Source organism: Lissotriton helveticus, chromosome 10, assembly GCF_964261635.1.
Source record: "Lissotriton helveticus chromosome 10, aLisHel1.1, whole genome shotgun sequence".
NCBI classification, from domain to species: Eukaryota; Metazoa; Chordata; class Amphibia; order Caudata; family Salamandridae; genus Lissotriton; species Lissotriton helveticus.
Genome location: NC_136071.1, coordinates 1,159,052,387 through 1,159,071,917, shown reverse-complemented (window position 1 = coordinate 1,159,071,917; position 19,531 = coordinate 1,159,052,387). Strand labels below are relative to the sequence as shown.

At 43.8% G+C, this 19,531-nt stretch overlaps 1 protein-coding gene across 1 annotated transcript in view; it reads left to right on the top strand.

Moving 5' to 3' along the window:
* The window catches only part of LOC144784891 (ubiquitin-conjugating enzyme E2 E2), a 738,431-nt gene that overhangs the window by 203,966 nt on the left and 514,934 nt on the right, over positions 1-19,531 (top strand). The gene's annotated exons all lie outside the window — the stretch shown is intronic.

The window sequence follows — 19,531 nt, the reverse complement described above, 5'->3', positions numbered from 1 at the left end:
TGCAGACTATATATGTACCATTTTTCTTTTCTATTTTGTTCAATAAAATGTTATTGCGAACAAAACTTTTTTGGACTACATAAAGTTGTGAGACTCTTAATGCAAATTGTATAGTGCTCCTGACATAGTCTGGATGTTATGTACGTCACTGCCTTTGGTAATATACTTGAGTGCACTTTCTTGCAGCAGGAGCGCTGTCTGTTGTAGCACATAAAACAATATTTACTTGCTGACCACGCTTTGAGGGAGGTCTAGTGCAGGTTGCATTATCCCACTGCTGGTTCTGTCTTGTGACATATATTGTGTGCATGTTTGGCATAAACACTGTTCTTTCATGGGAAGGGAGACTGTGCAGCTATCTAGGATACTAGGAGGTCAGACGCTGCCTTCTTGCATCCTCATCAGTCGGGTGTGTACACCAGACTGATGAGGACGAGGAGCACACCTGGGTGTAGTTCGCAGAGTTCTGCGTAGCAAAACTCTGCAGTTACAAAAAAACTCTGTGAAGTTCCACGAGTGGCGGAGTCCAGTGTGAACTGCAGTTTGTGCTGGTATTCCTGCTGCTCGGGTAGAAATTCTACCCAAACGGCAGCTCGTGCTCGTGAACCTACCGTTCGCGGTCGCGAGCGGGGAAAAAAGACTCCGCTGCACATCGCGAAGCAGAGTTTTCTGTACTCTGCGCGCTTTGCGGAGTGCAGAAAAAACTACAAACTCCACGAACGGAGCGAAGTTCACCGCCAAGGCCTAACGAGGAGCAGGCGTAGTCTGCATTGCAATCGTTGAAAAGACGGACAAGTTATGCTGCCCGGAGGTTCTCATGGAAGAAAGAAACCGGAGTCTGACCTGGAGACATTGACTCAACATCAGTAGGATGTTTCTGCCTCAGGCAGGAGGCCCTGGTGTATTTAATAAACACAAGGAGAAGTTTGTGTGTTAAGCCCTGTTTATGAGGGCGCCCTCCTCCTCCCCCACCCCCATCACAGCTCTAATATGAGGCTGAATGGTTCAAGCACGTGTCTCTGGAAACACTACCTTTTGGACGTTCTTGCTAATATCCCAGGGCCTTTGGCAGACTTGCCTCTGGAGAGTACTTTTATTTAATTTATAGATTGGGCTGGGGTCGGGTTTTTATTCTACAGTGCTTTGTAGACTTGTTTTTTCAGACACTTTCTTGGAAGTCTGCGGTCTTCTGCAGCTGTGGCTGCTCTGCTGCCTGCACACCGTGAGAGTGTTATGGATACAGGGCCAGATGTACGTAGACTTTCGGTTGCGATTTCCTAATAGTGAATTTTTACGATTCCCTATTAGGAAATCGCAAACAGCTACGTACAACTGTGTGTCTTACATTGTTTGCGATTCCCTGTGAGTCACAATTAACCTACATAATTAGTATTCATGACCTAGGTCTCGGTTTGTGACCCATTGGGAATCGCTAAAAGCACAGGGATGGTGGCCTGCTTGGGACAGCAGACCACCATGTCAGTGTTTTCTGTTAAATAAAGCAATTTTTTTTTTAAGCAACCTGTTCTCCTTAAAGCAAAAAGGAATGTGTTACAAAAACAAAAGTTTACTCCATCGCACCACTGCTCACTCTTAAAAAACGTTTTTGCATACGTTCACAAAGGCAAAGGGGTCCCCTAGGGGCCACTTCTGATTTGCGAATGGGTTGCCACATACTTGAAGTGGGTGGTAAAATGCGAATGTTTTGCAACCACGTAGCCAGAAAACACGCACCACTGCGAGTCGCTATTAGGAAGGGATGCCCATAACACGCCCCTTCTTAATACTGATTCGCTAACCTATTTTGTGATTTGGTGCTAGGTTACTGAATTGCAAAATTGGTTTGGTACATGTAAAAAGGCTTTTTGGCAGTTAGAATCGGAACGTTTGCGACATTAAAAAACCGATGCACATCTGGCCCGAAATGTGTACATATGTCCAGCTGTGAGGATTCCTTCGTAAGCCTTGTGGTCACTTTAGTTAAACATTTTTGTTATCATCTTTGGCAGTTCTTCATCTGCATCAGCCATTGACTCTCCTTCAAGGTGTCTCCTCCTGACGAGGTCTTCTCTTTCTAATCCTCTGTGTGGTCTACCTTCAGACTCCACGCGGACCCGCACTTCAGCATCTCCCAGCACACGTCACAACACAGACAGGCAGAGGCTTCACTAGTGCAAACCGGAGTTCATGATTTACTGAGTGTATTCATCTTGAATGGCCGGCCGTGCCTAGGAAGCAAAACAAATATTGCGTAAAGGAAGTGCACAGTGAGCCAAGTGCTCTGGAAAAGTTGTACAAAAGTGTACAACTTTTCCAAGAAGTGAAATTGAATAAACCACAGCCAATAAAGAAAAATTGTAGCTGTGCACAAATATGCTAGAGAACCGGAATAAATGAGGGCCCATTTCACTTATTCAGATCCATTGTGATCAAGTGAAGGGTTCACAAGTACAATAGCGATAGGCTGTGACGGGGATACTTATTGCGCCTGTGAGCCAGTCATTCACATAACATTCACAAATCATTCACATGACATGCACCAGTCATTCACACGACTTGCACAGTCATTCACACAGCAGTCATTCACACAACTTGCACAGTCATTCACACGACATGCACCAGTCATTCCCACGACTTGCACAGTCATTCACACGACATTCACCAGTCATTCACGCAACAATAACTAATCATTCACATGACATGCACCAGTCATTCACACGACTTGCACAGTCATTCACACGACTTGCATAGTCATTCACACGACTTGCATAGTCATTCACACGACTTGCATAGTCATTCACACGACATGCACCAGTAATTCACGCAACAATAACTAATCATTCACTCGACATGCACCAGTCGTTCACGCGACATGCACCAGTCATTCACGCGACATGCAATAGTCATTCACTCAACAATAACTAATCGTTCACGCGACATGCACCAGTCATTCACGCGACATGCACCAGTCATTCACACGACATGCACCAGTCATTCACACGACTTGCACAGTCATTCACACGAATTGCATAGTCATTCACACGACTTGCATAGTCATTCACACGACATGCACCAGTAATTCACGCAACAATAACTAATCATTCACTCGACATGCACCAGTCGTTCACGCGACATGCACCAGTCATTCACGCGACATGCAATAGTCATTCACTCAACAATAACTAATCGTTCACGCGACATGCACCAGTCATTCACGCGACATGCACCAGTCATTCACACGACATGCACCAGTCATTCACACGACTTGCACAGTCATTCACACGAATTGCATAGTCATTCACACGACTTGCATAGTCATTCACACGACATGCACCAGTAATTCACGCAACAATAACTAATCATTCACTCGACATGCACCAGTCGTTCACGCGACATGCACCAGTCATTCACGCGACATGCAATAGTCATTCACTCAACAATAACTAATCGTTCACGCGACATGCACCAGTCATTCACACGACTTGCACAGTCATTCACACGACATGCACCAGTCATTCACGCAACAATAACTAATCATTCACTCGACAAGAACCAGTCATTCACGCGACATGCACCAGTCGTTCACGCGACATGCACCAGTCATTCACGCGACATGCACCAGTCATTCACGCGACATGCACCAGTCATTCACGCGACATGCACCAGTCATTCACGCGACATGCACCAGTCATTCACGCGACATGCACCAGTCATACATGCGACATGCACTAGTCATTCACGCGACAAGAACCAGTCATTCAACAACATGCACCAATCCTTCACCATCATGCACCAGTCATTCACGCGCCATGCGCCAGTCATTCACGCGCCATGCGCTAGTCATTCACGCGCCATGCGCCAGTCATTCACCCGACATGCACCAGTCATTCACACGACATGCACCAGTCATTCACCCGACATGCACCAGTCATTCACCCGACATGCACCAGTCATTCACCCAATATGTACCAGTCATTCACACGACATGCACCAGTCATTCACACGACATGCACCAGTCATTCACAAGGCATGCACAAGTCGTTCACGCGACATGCACCAGTCATTCACCCAATATGTACCAGTCATTCACACGACATGCACCAGTCATTCACACGACATGCACCAGTCATTCACACGACATGCACCAGTCATTCACACGACATGCACCAGTCATTCACACGACATGCACCAGTCATTCACCCGACATGCTCTCTGGTTGACAAGTGCACCTATTGAATGACAACTCTATGTGAGAAAAACAGAATGAAACACCGACGAAATTATAGTATTTGCAAAGCATGAGCCACAAATGGAAATGCAAAAAGTGTATTGATTTTGGACATAAATCAATGCCAGTACTGTACCGAAAACAATGATAAAACGTATGTGGAAGACTAGAAGTCACAAGAAGTGTGGTGCTCTTAGGACAGAGGTGTTTATTTGAAGAGAATGAAATGAGCATAAAATTACAAGAATCTGTTTGTTTTAGAGACAAGACAAATCTTAAAACAAAAACATTGCTGGTTGTTCAAAGCTTAATGTGTGCAGAAGAAGGCGTGTGTTCTTGTGCATTCATAGTGCGAAATAAAGGCTTTCAGCCTTGGTGAGTAAAGCACAGTGAATCCCTCCTAGATTGTTGATCAGTTTAATCCCTACAGAAAATCTACAACCTGCTGGAGTGCTGGGGACAGAAAGTAAACTAGACCCCCTCATAAGTATGTACCATCTCCATAAAGATCTAAGAAGTGAATGGAAATGGCTAAACCAAGTGAAATGTTTGCGTGTTAGGTGCTGGGCTCTGTGGTGTTCACCAAATTCAGTTATGTAGCAAATAGTTTTCTCTTTGCGCCGGCGGAACCCTCGGTACTACTGAAAGTAACCCAGCAGGGTGCAGGGCTTTCTGTTGAGCCGGCCTCTGCAGAGGGTTCAAAACTTGCATCTTCTGTCTCCGGAGCCAGGATTCTAGGTGAAGAAACTTGTGAGTCTGGTGAAAAAATATGTGAAACTGCCCTGTTCACTGTCCTTTCGCTCTTTCCATATTACGCTAATCTTAGTTAATGTATGCGGGTGTACTCCACGTGCCAATGGACTTCAGCTACACTTTCCAGCCCTTGGGTACATGCCAGTTCTGGACTGACAAACCCTTTTCTAAAATGGACAGTAATCAGTGAGGCCATGATTGCACAGTGGAAGTTCACCTCTGAATTTTAACTTAAAAAACTGCACCTGCCTAAACCGATCATTTGCTGCGCTTCAAAGACAGAGGTCAAATGTCAGGCAACGTTTTTTTGACAAATTGCTGCTTCTGTTTTAAACATGGGGATTGGTTTTTACTCACTCTTCTCACTTTACAGTCAGAGAAAGAAAAGTTAATGGTGTGACAATCTTGCTGGGGTCCATGAAGTGTGAAAGGAAAGGCTTTTTTAGGTGTCATATTATGCAACACACAATAACATGTAATAAATACCTGCACAGGACCTGTACACAATCGGTAGATAGGAAAGCAAAAATTAGGCATTTTTTGTGTAATTCTGTAGTGTGATGGAAACAAAGATTTTGACAAGATCAAAATAAAACAAGACATTTTAGTTTGTGATGCACAAAAATAAATATTCACTGAAACCCGATTTTCACACATTATTCTTTGTATCTAATGTAGTTCTATCAGGAAACCTGTAAGTTCGAACAAATTTAGTGGCCATTTAATAGAAAATGTGCTGTCTGTTAATGACTGCGCTATCACACGATGCCTAGTTGTATTAAAAAATGCCCGCCTCCTGTCCATTAGCGGTGGTCAGACTGGAATGCTTTTCACAGCTTTTCTGTGTTCTGTTTTTAAGCTTTTACTTCCAGCCCTTTTATTGCCTTTGATTGCCCATTCCATCTCCTTGGGGCGTAGGAAAGCCATTCAGAGAGGCAGCGGGCAGCGGCTTAAACCACAATGGCCGCGCTACATGAGCTCATAAAGCGCACTGTGAACTGAATCGCCTCCAGGCGCTGTGCTAGCAGCTCGCTGGTGTATGAAGCCGCTCACAGCATGATACATTCTGCTTTACAACCCCATTCGTTGCAGTTCTGATTGCACCTTTGTAGATTATTTGTGTCTTTAGCCAGTGCTTTTGTGCAATAAGAAGCATTTCGCCTGCTGGACATGATCGCCTTTTATTTTCTTACATGTAGTAGTGTTATATAGTGCAGACATTCTCAAGAGGGCGTCAAGGCGCTTTACGTGTCCCATATTTGTCCGCGTTCTCAATCAAATGAACCTAGGCTGCCTGAATCTTTGTGTTAAGTGCAGGAGCAGTGAATGCAGCGTGTTTTTTACACACCCTGGATCGCTGGATCAGGAACACTAAGAACCTTGACCTTATGAAACTGGAGGCTTGCTGCAAATCTGCCCCCCCCTCGCATATACCTACGGTCAGTGACCTCAATGAACATTACTCGGCGTCTATATCGAACATTTTGGACGACCTTGCCCCTCTAAAACTAAAAAGAACACAAATTAAAGACAAAAACCCCTGGTTCACTGGTTCCCTCCACTTGGAGAGGAGATCCCTACGGCAATCTAAGAATCTGGAGACAACACCCCTCTGCAACGCATCTAAAACTTCTCCACCAGGCGAGAAACGCCTACAACAAGCACATCCTCAATTTAAAAAAATAATATTTCAGATCGGAATTGGGGAACGCCAAGAATAGACCCAGCAAACTCTTTGAACTGGTCAAACTCCAATCTAATAAACTAGCTAAAACACTGAAAGAATCCCCCAAATCTCTACTATCATCAGAGGATTTCTCCTCTTAATTCACTGATAAAATCACGGCATTAAGAATTGAACTCAGTACCGCCACTTACTCTCAACCCCTTCCGGACCTGCCATCCCCTTTCCGCACTACCCCCACTGGCCAAACTTAACAAGCATTGGAAATGCAATAGGTCTCGCATTAGAAAAGTGTGAGTTATTGGTCTTGTAAATGTAATAATTTTTAAATTTTTGTTTGTTTTTATAATTTCAAATGCATTAATTTTGTTATTATAAATGGGACTTTTTTTAGAAATTGCAAATGTGACACCTATAGCATTATTAAATATACATGATTAGTATTTACCTAACGTACATGTATTGATATGACAAATTGTAATGGGTTTTATTTTTTATAAATAATTAATAATTACATAATAATTTCACTAATTTATAATGGCACTAGCTTATTTTTTTTGTGATAATGTGTAGCGTATTATAATATTTGTAAAAATGAAGATTAAAAGTGTAATAAAAATTTTTTTGTTTCTACTTTTTGTAATAAATCTTTAAACATTGATACATTTAATTTTTGCTGAGAACTGGGACTTAAAAAAGGAAGTGCTGGAATAGATTTTCAGATTATGACGGGTGAAGAGAGGCAAGCATGTAATTATAGAAGGTGTTAGAGTGAGTGAGTGTCATCACATGCCCACACTTTGCCACGTACTTCACCAAATACACAAGTCACAGTCATGAGCCACATACTCTATCATATTCCAATAAACGCACACTTTAAAATGCACATGCGACCAAGATGTACATCATTACATGCACAAGTCCGTCAGAACATAGCATAACACACACAAAATACTGCCACAGATGTCATTTCGAATATGTCACACTGCCATGTAACAACTACATGCACGAGTTACCACAATAACAATATCACATGCACACATCACACCATAAGGAAAAAAAAATATGTTGCACTGCTGTAACCCAGGCAAAGTAAGCTGTGGCATTTTATGGGTTCTTAAGGGGGAATCGGGGAGGAGATAGTGGAAGGGAAAGAGAGGAAGAATGAAGTGGGTGGGCGGGGAGACAGTATAGGGGAAGGTAGACGGGAAAGAGAGGTAAGAGTAGCAAGAGAGAACAAGGGAGAGTGAGGGTGAAAGAGGAAGTGGAGGAGCAAGAACGAGCGGCCGAAACTAATTGAAAACGTGCTGGGAGGAGAGATGGGGGGTCTGGAGGCCTCGGAGCATGAGTGTGCGGGTTGGGGGAGGGGGAGCACAGAGAGGGGGGAGGAAACATGCTGTGGGAGCCTAATCATTACCGTGGTCGGTTGTTTAACAAGAATAAAGAAAGAAGGAAAAAACAATGACTCGTCTTTTACCAAGAGCCGGGCGGCCTTACCACGCAGCTTCATGGTTTGTTCGCCCTAACCAAAAACACACGTTCAGGAGCTTCGGATTAGACACAGAGCTGGTAACGCTAGCTAAGCTGCTGGCTCTACTCAACGGAGTGTGTGGAGAGCTGTGACGTGTCTGCAAGTTATAGAAACCGGCCGCGCAATTTGTTTCTTTCCATTGACTTCAAAAGTCACATTTGTTCGACGGAGATGTTATTTTTGGACGTCTGGGGGTGATAGGAAACAAGCAGTGCTTTAGCTAAGTAACTCCTCGCTGAGTAACATCTGATTGGAACATTGACCAAATAACCTGGGCCTATGATTTCTTTTTTCGAAAAATACACAAAAGAAAAAATGTTTAAGTGCCTGCAAGTAGTTTGCTGAGGAGTGGGTGGGAGGAGGCAACGCAACATGGGAAAGGAGCAGAGGGGAAAAGCATCACACACACACACACACACACACGAGAGAACAAGGGAGTGCGAGCAAACGAGCAAGAGTCACAGCAATCTTAAAACAAGCATTGGCAATATGAAATAATAACAAGCCTTTCACCGTAACACGGCGGGCATGCAAATGCTGGTGGAAAGCCAAAGCGGGAGGGAGAAGTTCACTGAAGAGCAAAGCCGCCATTGCTAATCAAAAAAAGCTCTCGGCATTGCGTGGCGGGAGGGGGCGGGGGGAACGTCGAGGGCAGGCAGGATGACTCAGGGGAGGGGGCGGAGCGGGGCAGAGCGGCATGTAGGTGTGAAGAAGCCGGGCCTTTGAAGTGAAGCTAAGCTTCACTTCAAAGGTGTCGGAGGAATGCGGGCGGCTGTGCACGCGCTTTTAAGCTCAATGCACATGCGCATTGAGCTTAAAAGTCACGGGCACTGCAAGGAATCGCCACGATTCCTTGCAAGTTAGATAAAGTGTGGATGAGCCCCTATAGTCTCGCTTGCTCGATGCGCATGCGCATCGACAGGCGAGACCTAAAAACCAAGCCCGCTGGAACTGACTTTGAATACTATGACGAAGACTCCATCTCCAAAATCCTCTCTACCTTAAACCCAAATAACCACTTTAATGACCCGCTACCATCCAACTGCCTCGCTGCTGCCTCCCAATCCATTGTTCCTTGCTGGACAGCAATAATCAACGCCTCTCTCCAGCAGGGATCGATTCCGGACCCCTTGAAAGCCGGCCAAGTCCTCCCTATTTAAAAAAAAACATCGCTGGATCCAGCCTCCCCTGACAATTTCAGACCTATCTCCAATATCCCTCTGTGAGCCAAAGTATTAGAGAAGTGTGTTCAACAGCAACTAACTCAGCACATCAACAATTTACACCTACTTGATGACTTCCAATCTGGATTCAGACTGGGGCACAGCACTGAAACTACTATGCTCCACATCTTGGACAACACCCTCCAAGCCCTAGACCAAGGCAAAACCTGCCTTCTAATCCTCTTAGATTTATCCTCCGCCTTCGATACGATACGGTCAACTATGAAAAACTACTCGAACGCCTCAAACTCAGGATGGATTTGGATGGCGTTGTCCTAGAATGGTTCAGGTCCTTCCTCCACAACGATCTCAGAGATTCCTCATTAATGGCAACCTATCAGCTCCCACCCCGGTCACGGTTGGTGTACCCCAAGGTTCAACACTGTCCCCCACCCTCTTTAATCTTTACTTGGAGTCACTCACCGAAGTTCTTTGTACCGCCAACATCTCCTACCATATGTACGCGGACGACACCCAAATATACATCAATATTGCATCTCTCGAGGAGATCCTCTCCCTGAACGAGACCCTGAAACTAACTGTCGATGGCTAGCCGCTAACCAACTCAAACTAAACGCAAAGAAAACTGAGTTTCTCCTAATCACTCCTTCAAAAAGCCAACCCGGTGATTCAGATGTGGATCAAGGCCATCACAGCCTTAAACTGCCCGCCGACCATTGTGGACTCTGCCAAATCTCTGGGCATAATCCTCGACTGCAACCTTAACATGCGGGACCACATCAACTTGATGGCTAAATCAGTCAGATTCCACCTGAGCTACCTGTGGAAGCTGAAACCTTTCATCGACGCGCCTGACTTAAAAATGGCAGTCCAAGAACTAGTCATCTCTAGACTGGAATATGGAGGTTCCCCCCTCACGGGATTACCCAAGATCTCCTTGACACCTCTAAAAGCCTCCCTCAACGCGGCCGCCAGACTACTCACCAGCACTAGGAAATTCGACCACATCTCTCCACATATGAAAGCGCTGAACTGTTTCCCTCTAGAGGTCAGAAAACAGCTGAAACTGGCATGCATTACACACAAGGCTCTATACGCAAACTCCCCTGCTTATCTGGCACAGAAACTAATGGTATCTGGAGGAAGCAGGAACTCCCGGTCCGCTAGAAACCTCTTGCTCCAACCTGCCCGTTTTCAGAAAAAAAGAACCTACAATAGGGCGTTTTCCGGGGCAGCACCAAGCATTTGGAACTCTTTCCCACCCACCATCAGAAGAATCCCTTCTCTAGCATGTTTCAAGAAGGAGGCCAAAACTTTCCTCATGGGTAAATTCCTCGTCTAAGGCCTGCCCTCAACAACCAAGGTGTCCCTGACGAATTTAAGACTATCGCTTCACCTTAGATCACCAATTCACCCCGCCGAGAAAATGTGGGGCTTTTGTTTTTACTGATTCTAATTATAACTGTAACCATACACTTGTGTCCCCTTTTTAGGTCAAAGCCTAGCGTAACACTGCGCACATGCGCAGTCTCGCTGGCGAGATTTAGTGATATTGGGTAGCTTGCACTAGCGGGCTTTAAGCCCCGCCCCTCTTTCCCATTGGCCATTTATTTATTTATGCTAAACGGTGGCCGGCCATTGGGAAAGAGCTTGCGGTGATGTACAGTTTTCTCTCTTTCTGCCGTACCACTTGGATGGACTGCCCTGACTTCCTGCTGGCATAAAAGGTTTGTTATCTACTTTATGGGTCCAAACAGATGGCCCCATAAAGAAGATAATAAACCTTTTACGCCAGCAGGAAGTCCGGCCGAGCCCGTCCAAGTGGGACGGCAGAAATAGAGAGAAAAGTCTACGTCGCAGTGGCTTGGTATTGGGTGATTAGTCTCGGGCATAAGCAAATACATCAAGACGTTTCTATTACATCGAAAAACATGCCCTATTTGTTCTGATCTTAATCAGCCCACAAATTGTCCATCTCTGAGTGAGATAACCCCTACCCTCCTGTTACTCGCAGTTTCCATCGTACGTCCACTCTCTCGACCAAGACAGGAACTTATTATTACAGGCACAAGCCGCTTCCCCCGTCTCACCGGGCGCCTGGATACAACCTCCTGGGCACAGACAGCTCGCGCAGGGCACGTCCTTCCGCAGATAGTGTTGCCGCACAATCCTCACTCTCCGGCCCCGTGGGGCCCGTACCAGCAACACTCGCTCAGTTCACAGCAACATTTTGGGACCGGAGAGTTCTCACGTGCCGCAACTACAAGACCAAAGCAAACGTACTTCCGGCTGCCGCCTCTCTCCCAGCCAATGACAGCACACTTCTGCGCTCGTCATTCTCTTGACCCAGAAGTGGTTGAACACCAGGCGTGTTTGTATACATAGCGTTGTTCATCGATTTCGTAGCGTTCTCGTTTTGAACGATTATGAGAAGGTACTAACAGGTTTTGTTTTTTGTTTTGCAGTGGCGTATCATAACGATTGTTTCGCTTGACAAGTATGTTTTTGTTACTGCCAAAGACAAGCATTTCATTTGTCACAGAGGAGTCGCAAATCATTGTTTCAGGTGTGTTTAGTTAATTGGATGTATTGAACTGAATGAGGACCGCAACTCGGAGAATGCATTTTGTAAAGTTTGTTAATACACCGATTAGGAGGTGTAATTCTTGGGCATGGTACTGGCAGGGAGCTGCTAGCGAACAATAACGGCAAGGGGAATGTGCGTGAGAACGTAAGCCAGCGAGCCGCACAGCAATAAAGGAGATATTTGAAAGGTGCGTAAGGAGGTTTTTGTAAAATAAGGATCCACAAGTAAAAGGTGATAAGTTCTGGTTTATTCAGAATAAAGATCCCATCCACAGGTGAACATCCAGCCAGCATCAAAGTATGGTTGTAACTGTCTGCTGAACAAAGCATAACATTCTAGGAGATGACATCAGCGCAGCGATGTCATGAAGCACAGACACACAGAACCAGGATGCCACACATCTCCCTTCTGACAAAAAGAACAAAATTACAAAAAAGAATGAGTTAAAATTACAGCATAAATTACACAGTCACGTAGTCCTTTAAATACTCAGGAGAATGAGAAACCCTTGCAGACTTGCGAGGAAGTGAGGTAGGTTTATCAACAGAAGTTTGAGAATGACGACTACAAGAAGCTTCTACAATATCATTTCTAACCACCACCACCCTGTTCAAATTCCAAACTCGATGGTCTGCAGTTTTGACGGCGTTCTTAAAAACTTTGATAACATGGATAGGCTTCTTAAAGGTAGCAGAAAGGGCCTTATTGTTTTTACAGGGGTTTTTAATAAGTACCCAATCGCCCACTTTGACATGAGTGACCTTCACAGAATTCCTTGCATCAAAAATTCTTTTTCTATTCTCAATCCTAGAAGATTCACGCACCATCCAATCATCACTGACATCATGAGGACATGGTTGTAAATCATTAACCCATGCGGGTACCACAAGTGTATTAGGAGTACGTGATCTAAAAAGTTCAAAGGGGGTCTTCCCAGTAACAGCATGGGGAGATATCCTGTAAACCTTAACTTTCTTAAAAACATCCGTCCTCCAATCTGTGCCAGCAGACTTAGCCATTCTGATGGTTTCTTTAAGAACACGGTTGAATCTCTCAACAGTACCGTTGGTTTCTGGGTGGTAAAGGGATGATTTTTTGTGTTTGATACCTTGTTCTAAGAGAAATTGTTCCATGTCTTTAGATACTAACTGAGGACCATTATCAGTGAGAATGGTGTTAGGAATGCCTTCCCTTGCAAAAAGTTTGGCCAAGAAGGCCACCACATTTTTTGTCTCAATGCCACGAGTAATGGCGATTTCTGGCCATCTGGAAAAGAAATCAACCAGAACAAGAACATACCACTCACAACCACCTGAGACAATGGGCCCCAAAATATCTAAACCAACCTCTTTCCAGGGTGCATTCGGTCTGTCCCTAATCACCATAGGCTGGACCTTAGGTTTCGCCACTCTCTCACTAAGAGCACAGTCAATGCAATCCCTAACTTTACGCTCCACTTCCAAATCCATATTTGGCCACCAATATGACCTCCTCAAAATCTCCTTGGTTTTTGAGATACCTAAATGTCCAATATGTGCTAAAGACATAAGCTCATCCCGAAGAGCTAGGGGTGGAACTAATCTAGTGCCCCTAAAAAGTAAGCCATCTTGTTCTGAGAGCTGATCTTTGACATGCCAAAATTTCTCAACCCCTTCATTAGACTTTGGTTTAACCTTCCACCCTGTCATTAAGAGTTTAAGTACTTCCACAAGAATCAAATCTTCTTGAACCATCCTCAACCACCTCTCTTTATCAATGACAGCCTCCTCAACAACACAAACCATTTCATCATCTTCATCAAAATCTTCCTTATTACTAGCTTCGGAAACAGGAACAAGGCGAGATAAAGCATCCGCCACCTTGTTTTCCACTCCAGGTAGGTATTTCACATCAAAATCATAATCTTGCAAACCTACAACCCATTTCGTGATCCTACCTGACACTGCATCAATACCCTTTTTCTTCAAAATTTCACAAAGTGGTTTGTGATCTGTCCTAACCTCAAAGGTGGTTCCCCATAATAAGTTTTTAAGCTTCTTGACTGACCAATAAACGGCGAGAGCTTCACGCTCAATCACAGAGTATCGAGTTTCAGCTCCTTTTAAACTCCTTGACAAAAAGAGGATGACCCTCTCAGTCCCCACACTTTTCTGTACAAGTACCGCACCCAAACCTTTCAAACTTGCATCAGTAATCAAAATGGATTTTTCAGAAGGATCAAAACTGCTTAATTTCGGGGCAGAGGCTAGCTTCTCCTTGATGACCTCAAATTCTTGCTGACATTTTTCTTCCCAAACGAATTCCACTCCTTTCTTCAACAAATACCTCATGTTGGAACACAAAGAGGCAAAATCCTTCACAAACTTGCTATAATATTCAGCAAGCCCCAAAAAACTCATCAATTCCTCCTTGTTCTGTGGGGGAGACATCTTAGAGATGGTGGAGATCAAATTCTCTTTGGGTAAAATTCCTCCTTCAGTGATTGTGTGACCTAGATAGTCAATGGAAGTTTTCCTAAACTTGCATTTCTCAATCTTGACAGTTAAACCTGCATCACACAGTCTTTCTAAGACACAAAAAAGCCTAAAATCATGTTGTGAATTATCTATGCCAAACACTAGAATATCGTCTTGATAGACTCTGACACCTTGTAAACCTTTTAAGACTTTTTCTAATGCCCTCTGAAAACCCGATGCGGCTGACACTAAGCCAAATGGTAGTCTGATGAACCTAAAAGTGCCATAAGGCGTCACAAAAGAGGTCAAATCCTTTGAATCTTCTTCCAATCTAATCTGATGGTATGCGGACCTTAGATCAATGGTGCTGCAAATTTTAGCACCCTTAAGTAGCATAAGCATGTCCGCAATCTTGGGTAAAGGATAATGATCTGTAACTACACACTTGTTGAGCTCTCTTAAATCAACACAGAGACGGAGAGAGTTGTCCGATTTCTTGGCTGCGACAATCGGGGCAACCCACTCCGTTCCCTCTACAGTTTCTATAATGCCTCCCTTGACAAGCTTGTCTAGTTCATCTTTAACTTGTTCTCTGACTGCTACAGGTACATTTCGTACCTTGCAGCAAACAGGTACAGCGTCCTTTTTCAAAATGATACGATGACAATAATCATTAAGACACCCTAAGTCTTCCGAAAAAACTTTAGGAAATTTCATTTTCAGTTCACTAGTGAAATCATGAGAAACCAGTGAAACAGTTTGAGACGTGCAGGGAAAAGGCTCTTTCAGAACAATAGGAGGTGTCGAGTTTGGATCAAGCATAACGCCTAAATTCTTGAGAGCGAACCAACTTATTATGCTATCTCCTTTTTGAGAAACATAAATTTTTGCTTTGGTCAACCTATTCTTATAATTAATGACTCCTTCAAAAACCCCAAGTAGTTTAATGGGTTGTCCAGCATAACCAAAAGGCCTTATATCAGGGCGAGACAGCTCAAGTTTTTGTCCCAACTTACTCAAGAAAAATTCTTTCGCTACAATAGTGATTTTTGCTCCAGAATCAAACAAAACTTTTGTGGGAAAACCTTCTACCAGAATTTCGTCACAAGGAGAATTCTTTGCTTCTTCAGCACTTACAGTCTGTATACAGATTTGACCACAATCTAGGTGCTCATCTAAATTACTTTCATTTTCAAAATCATAAAATATCTCATTCACTCTACCTTTGTAGTTTCCCCCTTTACAACATGAAGTAAAGTGTCCTTTTCTTTTGCACTTAGCACAATAGACCTTCCAACCTGGACATTGTCTATCCGTAGCAAAATGCCCCATTTTACCACACCTGTAACATTTTACTTGGGAGAAATCAAAACTGTTCTCCTTCTTTTTATAGGGTAATTTGCTTGGAACATTTTCATTTCCAGACTCTTTCTGGTGATTTTCCCCTACTCTAGGAGTAGATTTTACAACATTCACTGTTTCTTTAGAAGTTTTGTTCTCACCATTTTTTTTTATAACTTCCACACACTTGATAGAATGTTCTATCCTCTTTGCAATAGTAAGAACTTCCTCTAAAGAAGGTTCGTCCTTTTGCCACAATTCCTCCCTTACCTTTTCAATATAACATCCAAGCATGAACTGATCTCTTATATGTTCATCAAGACTTGCACCAAACTTACATGAGGAAGCAAGCTTCCTTAAAGCAGTAATATAGTTCTCAATTGTCTCTTCTTCTATTTGTGTTCTCCGACCAAAATGATATCTTTCTAAAATTGTACTGACTCTAGGAAGATAATGTTCATCCAGTTTTGCAATACATATTTCATACTCATTTAAATTACTATCATCAAGGTCAGGCAAATGATCGAATACCTCTTGTCCTTCTGCTCCCAAACAGTGTAAAAGTAAAGCTGTCTTTCTTTCAGCACTCAAGTTACATCCACATACCCTTGCATACCTTTCAAACACTTTACGCCATTTTTTCCACCTGATGGGTGGATCTCCAGGTGAGGACAAGAAGAAAGGGGGAGCAGTTACATTTTGCATGTTGTCAAAAAACAGGAGAACACGAGAAATAAAATACAAGGGAAATAGTAATAAAAATAACAATAATGAGAGTCAAATATGTGAGTGTGTCACAGTAGGTGTACACAAAGGAATGTGTGTGTGTCACAGTAGGTGCACACAAGGGAACTTCCAGCAAGAATGGAGGAAAAGTGTGTGTGTCACAGTAGCAGGACACACAAAAAAAACAGCTCAGTGGCGAATAATTGTTTGAATTCTTGACGAGTAAAATAAGGGTTAAAATAGTACTTTGTATGTCAGTTTAATATGTGATAATCCTTGAAGACTTCTGTTCAATAAAAATGTTAGTGGTGATCAGCGTGAAAAACGCAAAAACAAGCGTTTAGTCTTTGCCCTGAAGAGAAAAGCGGTAAGAGTGACCAATCCAAGATGGCGCTTACGTAAGCACGACTCCCAGAGTGCCTTGCGGCACGCTTACGTCCTTCCCAGCAAGCTTTGCAAACAGAGGTAGTCGAAGTAGTCGGTTTGTTTGTTTAGCGAGGCTTCGAAGTTCTGCTTGGTAATGGCGTTCTTCTTTGAGAAGGCAGCTCGCGAGAACGTTGAGCAGGTAGGAGCTTTTTAAAAGATGCAGATTGAGGGCGTCGTGTTGAACGAGCCCGAAAAATGTAAAGTTTGACGATCTTAAAGGTGCAAAAACAATGGTCAGCCGGTAAAGGTGTAAAAATAATGGTTACCCGGCTAAAAAGGGTCACACTGCTAAAATGAGCCAAAAGACTCTGTTTTTCCTTATTTTCTCTTACATTGAGAAAGATGAAATTGAAGTCTTTTCTTTTAATAGAATATCACCAAAATATGAGTAATGTTCTTGAGTTGAATGTCACTGCAGTACCTCATGAAAAATATTCCAAGTAAAGTCCATGGTTTTGTCCAAGTGAGGTTCCCTTATTTTTTAAAAAATATTTAGAGGTAGGTGTTGAGATCTTTTCTTCAGGTAAATCCCATCCTCGTCGCCAAATGTAAAATAAGGATCCACAAGTAAAAGGTGATAAGTTCTGGTTTATTCAGAATAAAGATCCCATCCACAGGTGAACATCCAGCCAGCATCAAAGTATGGTTGTAACTGTCTGCTGAACAAAGCATAACATTCTAGGAGATGACATCAGCGCAGCGATGTCATGAAGCACAGACACACAGAACCAGGATGCCACAGTTTTGAAAGGCCACACCCGACCACAGCGGGGTGGCAGAGCCGGCTACATACCTTTAGATGCCTCACTGCAGGGTAATAAATGCAAATAGAACAATTGATGGGCAGAATGCAGAACAATGTCGTACATTCACCCCAGTACAGAGATCTAGGCTTAAATCCCATCTTTTTTTTGCTCCGCCATGCCATTCCAGTTTGAATCTAGCCGTATGCAAATGAGTTTTGTCTCATTTCAGGATGACCACAAATGTTTTTTTGACAGTTGATACCAGTCTTACTGACCTTGGAGCTGTTTTGGGGCAGTGGGTAGCAGGTATGGGACACACCGTTGCTTTTACCTCCAGGACTCTCCAACCAGCAGAAACACGCTACAGTACCATAGAGCTTGAAGCTCTTGCGTGTGTGTGGGCCATACAGAATTTTAAGTAATACATTTGGGGTTGTGAGTTTGAGTTGCACAGTGATCACAAACCATTCATGCACATGAGGGGTGCGAACAAAGCTTCTGCCAGATTGATTTGTTTGTTATCCAAACTTCAAGAGTATCATTTTAGTATTAAGCAGGTACCTGACGGAAAGAATGTCAGGGCAGATTGTCTGTCAAGAATGGCACTGAATGAAAAACAGAATGAAACTGAAGATGATGATTTTGTGGTGGCAGCTGTGGATGCTGTGCTAGAATGTGCCCCTATTATGGAAAATGAATGGAATACTGCCAATGCTATTGATGTGACACTCTCAGGTCAAGTAATTTATTACAAGCAGCTGGCCTGAATGCAGAACTCTTTCTGCAGGGTTAAAGAACTTTGAAAACGTTGCTGATGAGGTGTCTGTCGTGCAGGATATGGTCATGCATCAAGACCTCTTTGTTGCTCCAGAGACCTTACGCAGCGCATTCATTCAGGCAGCTCAATCAATCAATCAATCATGGCAACTTGTATAGCGCGCTACTCACCCGGAGGGGTCTCAAGGCGCTTGGGGGAGGGGGGGCCGCTACTCCTCGAACAGCCAAGTCTTGAGTTGTCTCCTGAAGGCGAGGTGGTCCTGGGTCAGCCGAAGGTGGATGGGGAGGGAGTTCCATGTCTTGGCCGCCAGGTAGGAGAAGGATCTGCCTCCGGCGGTGGCTCTTCGGATGCGTGGTACGGCGGCGAGGGCGAGGCTAGCGGATCGTAGCTAGCGGGTGGGCGTGTGGAAGGTCAGGCGGTCGTTGAGGTACTTGGGGCCCAGGTTGTGGAGAGACTTGTGTGCGTGGGTGAGGAGTCTGAACGTGATCCTCTTGTTGACGGGGAGCCAGTGCAGGTTCCTCAGATGGACATTTAGGGGTTCCCAAAACTTGTCAACGTTTAAAGCAGTATTGTAGGTGGCCTTCCCTAGAATCTCAAGTTCGGTCTGTGATTGAAAAATTTCCAGAATGCTTGCTGTCAGATAAGCATTGGAGAACATTATCTACTTAACTTCATCCTGTTCCATTTCCTCAGAGTCCATGGGACAAAGTGGATTTTGATTGTTCTGGTCCATATGAAATCTTGCCATCTGATAACAAGTATTTGATCTTGCTTGTTGATTATTATACTAAACGGGTGTACTGTTGTTCTGGTGAGGGGGCGACTACTGATAATGTTATTAAATTCTTGAGCAAAGTGTTTGTCGTGGAAGGTTCTCCCAAGATCATCGTCACCGATAATGATACACATTTTGCATCAAAACCTATGTGTTCACACAACATGATATCCGTCATTTTAAGGTGGCATTATATTTACCCTCTTCCAATGGTTTGGTAGAGAAGGGAAACAGAATTGTGAAGGAGGGTATATAGACTGCAATCTCGTCTGGAACAAGACCCTTTAGAATTTATACGTATTGAAGTTTAGTCTTA